This window comes from Macaca fascicularis, chromosome 3 (assembly GCF_037993035.2).
Source record: "Macaca fascicularis isolate 582-1 chromosome 3, T2T-MFA8v1.1".
Lineage (NCBI taxonomy): Eukaryota > Metazoa > Chordata > Mammalia > Primates > Cercopithecidae > Macaca > Macaca fascicularis.
Window position 1 is genome coordinate 185,759,432 of NC_088377.1, and position 11,659 is coordinate 185,771,090.

Below are 11,659 nucleotides of genomic sequence, written 5' to 3' on the forward strand. Positions count from 1 at the left end.
GGGGAGGGAGAACATTAGGACAAATACCTAATGCATGCGGGGCCTGAAACCTAGATGACAGGTTGATGGGTGCAGCAAAGCACCATGGCACATGTATACCCATGTAACAAACCTCACGTTCTGCACATGTATCCCAGAACTTAAAATATAATTTTTAAAAAAAAGAAAGAAAAGTTTATTTTCATGAGCAATTCATATCACATTAAAATTTAATAAAATATTTTTAAGTAATTATAATGTAGATATTTTATATTTACACATGAATACAAACAACTGGGACTAAGAGTTACTATTATAATCTTATTTTTATGTTTATTTAGGAAGTTACAGGATAGTTACCTCTGTACCCATTAGGAAGAAAAATTGGGGGATATAAATAAATGCCTTTATGCTTGTGTTTGGAAACCACTGGGAAAAAGTTGTAATATCCAAGGATTGTAAATATTCAAACACAGTATAACTAGGCTAATCTATCTAAAATTACAACTCTGGAAATTTAGATTGCAGATAATATCCGATTAACACTCCTGAAAGAGTCTCTTACACATAGAAAGACAAAAATTCGCTGCTGTATTGATAATTAGCTATATAAAGGAGCTCTCAACATTTAGTTTGTGCTTGTCTCGCAAACTGGGAAAAGAGCTGATGAGAATCCTCAGCACAGTCCGTACAACGAACTTAAGATGAGCAATCCTGTCAATAGCTGTGATGCTGCTCCAAGAAAAGACATAGAACTTTCCATGTGTCCTTGCTGCCACAAATATGTAGTGATACGTTCATTTCCAATAATGTTTTACACTCTAAGAAAATTAGAAGCAGTTGGGCCAATGAGAAGTAACTTCCTACGTCTGCTGACGGTGACAGCATGGCACATAGGGTTATTATAGGTATATTATAAGCCAGCTGAGCTCTGGTCACAGGAAGGTAAGCTGTAGGAACTATCCTGCTTGCCCAGATAATGTTTTGAGATCCAACACTCTTGAATAGGCATCTAAAGTCAGGGCCAAGAATGGTTAAAACACAGCCAAAAGGCCAGGTGCAGTGACTCACACCTGTAATCCCAGCACTTTGGGAGGCTAAGGCAGGCGAATCACCTGAGGTCAGGAGTTTGGGACCAGCCTGACCAACATGGTGAAACCCCTCTCTACCAAAAATACAAAAAAAATTAGCCAGGTGTGGTGGCGGGTGCCTACAGTCCCAGCTACTCAGGAGGCTGAGGCAGGAGAATCACTTGAATCTGGGTGGCAGAGGTTGCAGTGAGCCGAGATCATGCCGTTGCACTCCAGCCCAGGCGACAGAGTGATACTCCGTCTCAAAAAAAAAAACCAAAAAAAAAAAAACCAAAAAAACAAAAAAAAAAATCCAAGAGAGCTGCTATTTATTCTCTAATCACCTGTACCCTGAGGGTGTGAGCAGACTGCATCCTTCCTAGGAACCAAGAGTGGGAAATTGGGGACTTCTTTCCTGTTTTGTCCACTATAACTTAATTAACTGTTTTTCTTTCTTAAATAAACTCCTATGTTAACAATCTACCACCTTGTATATAGTGGGTTTCTCTAACGATATCCGTCTAATTTGGGAATGATCACCAGACTGAAGCCCAAGACTGACACTGCCTAATGCCATAGTCTGGGCTGAATGAAAACAATGGTAAGGAAGAAAAGTGGTCTGGTGAAAACCTATTTCGATTTGATTTCACAAAAGAAAAGATCTGCAAAAAGATGGGAAGATGCCTCAAACCTCTGTATTGAATCTTGGCAAATTTCACCTTAGTTAAATATGAGCTAGAACAATGACAACAGCACATACCTATGGACACGAGGAAGCCACAGCATGTAAAGACCCAGGGAAAGAGTGTATTTCTGAAAATGGCATATGGCAGAATCTACAGGAAATTCAAGGAAACTGTTTTGCATTCTCCTAAGAATTCAAGGATTTATGGCTTTTACCATTAAAGTACATAGTCAAGGAAAAAATAATATGAGATGAAGAGTTCACTGTATAAAGAGAAAACAGATTATTAAGAAATGTTTTAGATGCAAGCAGCTGGAGGTTTGACTCAAGCTGGATTAAACAGTAATGAGAATTTATTGCTTCGAGTAACCTAACAAAGGAGGGATACATTTTAGACGAGGCTTGATCCTCAGGTCAGTGGTATCTCCGACATCCCGTTTCCTTTAATCTGTCTTTCTGCCTTCCACGGGGTTGGCTTTCACTTGGAACTGACTTTCTTTGTGGTCATAATATGTCTGTCAGCATCTTCTGGGACTCCAGGCTTCTTCTCGCAGGAAGAGAATGCCTCTCCTGGCACTTATTCCAAACCAACAGACATTTCTTTCCTAGAAACCCTTATAAAATTTCTCCTTAGATGTTATGGATTAGAATTTAGTCATATGTCCATGCCTTTCCCTGAAACCATCTCTATGGCCAAGAGACTGAAACATGCTAATGGGCTTAAGCCAGTCAGGGATTACACCTGGGACCAGAAATGGAATCGACCTCCAAAGCTCATGGGCTACACAAAGGAGAGTACACACCTGAATTAAAATTGTGATTCTGTTACCAACAGGAGTGTGTTAGTCCATTTTCACGCTGCTGATGGGAAATTTACAAAAGAAAGAGGCTTATTGGACTCACAGTTCCACATGGCTGGGGAGGCCTCACAATCGTGGTGGAAGGCAAGGAGGAGCAAGTCACATCTTACGTGGATGGCAGCAGGCAGAGAGAGCTTGTGCATAAAAACTCTTGTTTTCAAAACCATCAGATCTCATGAAACCCAATCACTATCATGAGAACAACATGAGAAAGACCCGACATGATTCAATCATCTCCCACCAGGTCCCTCCCACAACACGTGGGAATTATGGGAGCTACAAGATGAGATTTGGGTGGGGACACAGAGCTAAACCATATCAAGGAGGGAGCAGTTGATGCTGAGTGGCTCAAAACAGTACATACCCACTATACTGCTTCATTTTGGTTGTGTAAAACCCTCATTTATTTTACTTCCCAAGATAAATGGGGAAGTTCTAAAATGCTCATGCTAAAAAAATAAAAACAAAACAGAGTAAAACCAAACACACACACACTCCCAACTTCTCACACTACTGCCGAATGGAGATAACACAGAGTCCCATCGATCACATCAAGCTCCAGGTCTAAAATAAAATATCAAGCAGTCCTGTTCATATGTGCAGCTAAAATTGTTGGTTCTTTTTTTTTTCCTTTTAAAATGTCTCAAACTTGGAAACAGACAAAATAATCTTTGATTGCCTATTTTTGTTTCCAGGAAGATCTCCTGTTCATTGTCTTCCATGGTTACATGTAAGTTACACAGCAGGGAAATTTGTTTTTCTAAGCATGCTCTGCTCACCAAGGGCATCTTCACTGGTTTATTTAAGTATTCAAAAAAGACTCCCGAAGGCCACATTAGCCACCAATGACTCAGAAGGATATCAGATAAGAACAGCTGCTATTTAGTAAGATGATGTCAGACATTTTTCTCAGCAGAAGCTTTTGCGTCAGCAATCTGTGTACTGGTTCACATAGCCGCCCACAGTCCTCTTCATAGGTGACAGTTTAGATCAAAGGGTTGAGATTCACACTAGGGGGGTGTGTGGATTTGCCTAACTTAAAAGCCTCATGATCCATAGGAACCAGTATGTCCTATAAGGACTGCAGGGATATAGATTCCAGGATTCTCATAACAGGGACATGCCCCTTATAAGAATCACCACACACACCAAAAAATTGCCATGCCTATTAGAATAACAATTTGTCATTATGTTGTTACTACAAGTCCAGATGCAACTTAATAATCAAGAGTCCTTTTTGTTTTGTTTTGTTTTCTCAAAATCATTGTGAACCAACCATACAGTTGACACATTCCATCTTCGCTAGTTTCCAGGTTAACAGAGTCAAAATCACATAACTAAACAGTCCAGACCACTTAAAAGAAGGTGTTTCCTCACTGATCTACAAAGGACCATGGTGTTTTAGAAACCCACTTCTCGGTTCCCTTTTAGCATTCTGTAGACACTTTAGAAGTTAAGTTAAGCAGAGGCTATTAGCAATCTGGCTTGGAATTTCTCTGTCAATACTACCACACATTTCTCTGTCAAAACTCCCACAAATGTATAGTGGGGTTTTTATTTTCTTTGGTCCTATCAATTTGGGCTAGTGACCAAAGTGAAATACTTGATTCTAAAATTAGGTTTGGGAATTTCTGCATGGCCTAGAAATGGGCCTTCAATGTTCATTCGCCTATTTCTCTTTAATGACGTACACTTTGTCTTCTACCCTTCAGTAAGAAGAAACAGTGGTCCCATGAGGACTCACTAATAAGCTGCACTTGGCCCCGGGGCTGTATGTCTGTGAATAAACGGCCTTTTATAACAGGAATAACAACTTTGTGTCAGGAATAACATGTATTTCAGAAGTTCCCTGAATGGAGTTACTTTGGGCTACAAGTAGAGAGTTTAGCTTTTGTCTTCATGCCAGCTCAAGACTACCGGGGTCTTTGACAGTTTGGATTGCTGGGTAAAGGCAAAATGGCTTCTTTTGGTCAAGGGAGACCTATGTGCCATCCCCTCTGCCTTCAGACACTGACAGTCTAAGGTCATTTCTTTCTAGCTGAACCGCAGGAAGTACTTAAGGTACTCTGATAGTCTAAAATTTTCCTATCAAGTCTATTTTCCTATCTGTCTTGCCTATCAAGCTAGTTTCATAGTCTGACTCACAAGACAGCACAGGTGGCATTTTAACCAGCTGTTTTGCAAACACATAATGAAGATCACTAATGTCCCAGCACGGGAAAGAGGCGTGCCCACTACCCTCCATCCTATCTCATTGTAGCCGGTCTCACCTCTTAGGGCCTCCTTGCCTCACGTATCTCTGGTACCAGATTAGCTATCAGTTAGGAAGCTTTCCAATATAAGTAATAGAAAATTCAGCTCAAAGTGGCTAAAACAATAGACTGCATTGGTTCATATAACTGAACAGTTCCGATGCCACAGGTGAAGTGGCTAAGTCACTGATCCTCAGCGCACAAAGTCAGCAGTGACATTCCAGCTGGCTTTCAGTGCTGTGTATCATATGAGGGAAGTCCCTGAAGGGCTTGGCCCCTTGTGAGGAGGGGACTCCATGGCTTTTCCTCGCTTTTGTGCTGAGTCTTTATTTTTCTTCCCAAAGCCATCCTTCTTATCAAAACTCTCTGCTAAACCCCAGTTCTCCCACCCACCCCATCTTCCAATTCCTCTTGGTGAAAATGCAGCCCCTTCTACAGGGAGGTCTCGCCTCAGATCTTTTCTTGCCCAAAGCTTCAGCCAGACCAGCCTTAGTATTCACTGCCATTCAATCCCTGAGGATGAACGTGGGTTCTCTAATTAAAATTCAATTTTTCTATCGGTGCTAACCTCCAGCCTGCTTGTTCTGTTTCTAGAGTGCCTGTTAAATAACAATCATTTTCAAAGAAAAATGGTGACTTTCATCAGAGAAAATACAGGACCCATGTTGATGGACAAATAGCTTCCTGATTGTTGGGCTTCAGCCACGGCCTTTAATCAGTGGCTATTAGTGATTGTTTTGAGAGGCACCTTTGTATTTGTCTCCCTGGAACTCAACGTCCCATCAGTCTATTTTATAGGCTGTCCTATTTGTTCCAGGATGCAGCTAACAAAAATATGTTGGCTTAAGGCCACTCTTTGACAGAAACACAGATATATATACATATATTTTTTTTTCTGGAGGGCAAATTAATATGTTGATCATTTAATAAATAAACACATAAACAAGTATGACAAATATTTATCACATGCTGAGGAAACAGAGTTGAATAATGGAATTCATAAGTTCCATTTATGAATTTTAAACTTGAAGCTAGAGAAACACAATATACACATGTTGACTTCAGATTGTAAAAAAGTAGCATAAAGAAAATAAAGAGAATACACTGATTCTATTAGTCAGATTCTTGCCAGGAACTATAGTTTACCTCAGATGATTCCAATGAAGAGATTTTAGTGAAGGCACCACTGACAGAGATGTGAACTGGGATACAGGAACAAACAAGGGATGCTGAGGCACCCAGAGACCAGCAACATTAGGAAGCCATTAACATCTCGTAGAGCTGGCAGGACAGGCTACCTGTACCTCTCAGCTACCTGCTACTTTCTGGAGGGATTCAGTTATGCTAGAGACATAGTGTAAAGCACGGGGAGAATTGGAAGGAAATCCTGCTATCTCAGTCTCCTTTTGTTCTTTTATCTCCAAAGGGAACCTCTGTTGGCTGAATCTATCCAGAAACCAGGCAGCAAAAAAAGTTGGGAGATGTAAATGATAGGACCCAGTCTCTTGGGGAAAGAAAAAGTCAGAGAGCAGATTTCGGGTAGTGGGGCAGGGCAGGTCAGGGTAAGTGTGGACTGCTTTAGGAACAATGGTCAAGGGAAGGACAGGAGGAGATAGCACTGTACACAAAGCCCAAATGATAAGCAGGAACCAGCTGTGGGAAGTACAGGGTAGTGGCTGCAAAAACCTGTCTCTGGGCTAGACTTCTGATTTGAAGCTAGTTCCTGGTGTGTCAACTTGGATGTGCCTCTGTTTCCTCATATTTGAAACAAGGCTTATAATCACACAAATTTCATTGCATTGTTTTGAAAACTACATTAAATATGGATAAAGTACTTAGACCCATGCTTGGCATATAGTCAGTACTCGATAAAATATTATTTTATCTGTATTTGGGCAAATGTTTTATGAGCAGAGCAAATACTGAGTAAAAGTTTGTAGTGAGAATTAGAGTGGCATGTCCCATGAAAACGGCCGATAATGCTGGGATTAAAGTAAAACTTGCAGTATAGGAATTCCAATTAGAAACTTATGCTAACAAAATGAATTTATGTAAAAGTGAAAATGGGATGCTCATTGCAATGTTGTTTATAACAGAAAGATCAGGGCATGGGACAGTATTTCAAAAAATATAGTTCAATGGAGTAAAATGTAGCATATTCTTATATTGGAAAAGGTAGCTAATGACATGGAAAGTGGCTTATAGTGATGATATATTATTGTTAACTCAGCAATAATATAAATTACATATTTGGATTTAATTTTATAAATTAAATGATTTATATTTAATAATATAAATTAAATATAATTTAATTGCACTGCACTCCAGCCTGGGTGACAAAGTGAGACCTTGTCTCCAAAGGAAAACAAATAAAAAGATGTCTGGCGTAAAACATGGCTTGTGCAGGAGGCTGGGCGTGATTTACTTGATATGAAATATTATCAAAGATCTTCTGGATCAGAGGAGCTTCATCAATCTTTCCTTTTGTTATGTTGTCATGGTAACAATAGGGCTCAGGCTAAAGCAGCCCTTATAGTTCAGTGTAAATCATATTTAACATTTGAGAAGTTTCCCCTTTTGACTCGTGCTTTGACTGAGACATTGAAAGATCTGCGTGGCGTGCTGAGACGATGTGGTCAATAACGATATCTTGATCCTAAAATCTAGATCTACTAAAATTTGAAAAGTGTTTGTCTAGGAGTGGATGACTTGCCAGGTTTTGGTATCTCTTCCTCCTCACCCTGACCTTCCTTCTTCTTCACTACATTGTATTTTCTACTTTTTTTCCTGTTTAAAAATGCTGGATCACTTGTTTTTCAGATAAAATAATTCCCTCTCCCTGTCACCCTGCAAATTAAAATGCTCATCTGATGCTGTTGGCCACCTCTTCAGAACACCTCAGTGTTTCTCTCCACCACCTGCAGTCGAGGGAGGGGGGGAGGTTCTGTGCTTCGCAGCATCGTTGTACCTCTCAGCATCAACTGTACCTCTCAGCATCAACTGTACCTCTCAGCATCAACTGTACCTCTCAGCGTGGTCTGTACCTCTCAGCATCTCCTGTACCTCTCAGCATCTCCTGTACCTCTCAGCATCTCCTGTACCTCTCAGCATCAACTGTACCTCTCAGCATCAACTGTACCTCTCAGCATCAACTGTACCTCTCAGCATCAACTGTACCTCTCAGCATCAACTGTACCTCTCAGCATCTCCTGTACCTCTCAGCGTGGCCTGTACCTCTCAGCATCTCCTGTACCTCTCAGCATCAACTGTACCTCTCAGCATCTCCTGTACCTCTCATCATCTCCTGTACCTCTCATCATGGCCTGTACCTCTCATCATGGCCTGTACCTCTCATCATGGCCTGTACCTCTCAGCATCTCCTGTACCTCTCAGCATCTCCTGTACCTCTCAGCATCAACTGTACCTCTCAGCATCTCCTGTACCTCTCAGCATCTCCTGTACCTCTCAGCATCAACTGTACCTCTCAGCATCTCCTGTACCTCTCAGCATCTCCTGTACCTCTCAGCATCAACTGTACCTCTCAGCATCTCCTGTACCTCTCAGCATCAACTGTACCTCTCAGCATCTCCTGTACCTCTCAGCATCAACTGTACCTCTCAGCATCTCCTGTACCTCTCAGCATCTCCTGTACCTCTCAGCATCAACTGTACCTCTCAGCATCTCCTGTACCTCTCAGCATCTCCTGTACCTCTCATCACAGCCTGTACCTCTCAGCATCTCCTGTACCTCTCAGCATCTCCTGTACCTCTCAGCATGGCCTGTACCTCTCAGCATGGCCTGTACCTCTCAGCATCTCCTGTACCTCTCAGCATGGCCTGTACCTCTCAGCATCTCCTGTACCTCTCAGCATCGCCTGTACCTCTCAGCATGGCCTGTACCTCTCAGCATCTCCTGTACCTCTCAGCATCTCCTGTACCTCTCAGCATCTCCTGTACCTCTCATCACAGCCTGTACCTCTCAGCATCTCCTGTACCTCTCAGCATCTCCTGTACCTCTCATCATGGCCTGTACCTCTCATCATGGCCTGTACCTCTCAGCATGGCCTGTACCTCTCAGCATGGCCTGTACCTCTCAGCATCTCCTGTACCTCTCATCATGGCCTGTACCTCTCAGCATCTCCTGTACTTCTCAGCATGGCCTGTACCTCTCAGCATCTCCTGTACCTCTCATCATGGCCTGTACCTCTCAGCATCTCCTGTACTTCTCAGCGTGGCCTGTACCTCTCAGCATCTTCTGTACCTCTCAGCATCTCCTGTACCTCTCAGCATCTCCTGTACCTCTCATCACAGCCTGTACCTGTCAGCATTTCCTGTACCTCTCAGCATGGCCTGTACCGCTCAGCATCTCCTGTACTTCTCAGCATGGCCTGTACCTCTCAGCATCTCCTGTACCTCTCATCATGGCCTGTACCTCTCAGCATCTCCTGTACTTCTCAGCATGGCCTGTACCTCTCAGCATCTCCTGTACCTCTCAGCATCAACTGTACCTCTCAGCATCTCCTGTACTTCTCAGCGTGGCCTGTACCTCTCAGCATCTTCTGTACCTCTCAGCATCTCCTGTACCTCTCAGCATCTCCTGTACCTCTCATCACAGCCTGTACCTTTCAGCATTTCCTGTACCTCTCAGCATCTCCTGTACTTCTCAGCATGGCCTGTACCTCTCAGCATCTTCTGTACCTCTCAGCATCTCCTGTACTTCTCAGCATGGCCTGTACCTCTCAGCATCTTCTGTACCTCTCATCATGGCCTGTACCTCTCATCATGGCCTGTACCTCTCAGCATCTCCTGTACCTCTCATCATGGCCTGTACCTGTCAGCATCTTCTGTACCTCTCAGCATGGCCTGTACCTCTCAGCATCTCCTGTACCTCTCAGCATGGCCTGTACCTCTCAGCATCTCCTGTACCTCTCAGCATGGCCTGTACCTCTCAGCATCTTCTGTACCTCTCAGCATGGCCTGTACCTCTCAGCATCTCCTGTACCTCTCAGCACCTCCTGTACCACTCATCATCGCCTGTACCTCTCAGCATCACCTGTACCTCTCAGCATCGCCTGTACCTCTCAGCACTGTTGCCTGATACTCCCAACTAGCACTTGATGTTCTCAATCTTCCTGTAGTTTCCAAAACACAACTTGCTGTTTCAGGCCTCCTTGTCTTTGTTCAGGCTATTCGCAGGGCCTAAAATATCATTTCCTCTTCAGCTATTCGTATTTTTTATTCTTCTAGTTTATTTACGCATCACCTCCTCCAAGAACCTTACTGACTAGCAACCCCTCTTCCCACCTGAACCACCCAGCTGTCCTATCATTTCTTCTCTGAACTCAAAGAAGCAGGAATCTTGTGGCATTCATCACTGTGTCCTAGAGCCTAGCATAGCACCTGGCATATAGTTGATGCTCAAGTAAGATTGTTAAGCTGAGCTGAACTGAATCAAGGGGGATTTGTGCTTCCTGCAAGAGAGAAAAAGACAAAAAAGTTTTCCTGGGCCATGTACAGGTATTTTTCAGATATGATGCGAAATGTCTTGAAATTTTCCTTAAGAGAAGCATCCAGAAGGCCACACAAGCTGTTTCTGACGGACTCCACAAAGACTCGGCTACGAGTTGTTTGATTTAGACAAACTGCAATCATACCATGGGCTGGACACATCTGGAGGCTTTTTAAGGCATGGGCAAACATGTAGCATGCCATGAACGCAGCACGTGGGTTTACTGAGGGAGAGAAGCCAGAGTGTCAGCTTCTCAAACTCCAGATGTTAAAAACTCATCATTGTCTAAATTCCTTCATCACTCACAAGAACAAAACAGACTCCAGTTTACTCCAAGGTATCCAGTTTGTTGCTCGTTCCCATTTTCCTTGCCCTCCACTTCAATTCATCCTCCCTACATTTTTTTGATGCTGTGTGTCCTCCATCACCGTATCCATCATCCACCTTCAGGCCACCATCATCTCGCGTGAACGGGTTGTCTTTCAACCTGCAGCTCTGTTTCTTTCCTATATTCTCATCAAATAGCCTCACAACTAGCAGACACATCTTTCTAGAACACAGGTCTGATAATGAGTCTATGTGTGAAGAAGTCTGCAGTGTTTTCCCCATTATCTACTGAATGAAATCTAAAGACCTGAGTTTGACATTCAATGTCCTCTACTATCCTGCACTATTTGCTTTTTTATGCGACTAAGCAAATTGAGCCCATAATCCAAAACTCACCTAAAATACCCCAATTTCCATGAACGTCAGTGATTATTTTTGCAACTGAAGGTCATATCTGCACCCTCTGAATGTTCTCATTTTTAAGTTTTATTATGGTTTTAAGAATTTCTGTTTCCTTTTTCTTTAACAACATCCATACATGATTTATAATTGTGTATCCTCAAACAACTATCCTATTTTTTTTGTGTACACAGTAGGCCATAAGTAAACATTTGTTAAATAAGGTATTTGGGGCTAATTTCATAAACATTACTCCAAATAATATTTTTTGAGGATACACATTAAATTATTTATAGGCAAATAACTGTCCAATTGAAAAACTCTATGATTCTTTATAATTATTTAGCTTTATTGTGATATAATTGATATGTGAAATTTACATGTTATATCTCAACAAAGGTAAAAATTTTAGATAATTGGAGTTTTTCTGCAATGTACAATTTAGACAATGTATACAATGTACAACTAAAGATAAAATGTGAAATGTAATGTACACATTTTGCTGAGCTTTGACATATGCATACACCAGTTATACCATCCTTTATGAGGTATCTAAAGTAGTAAAAGTCATAGAAGCAG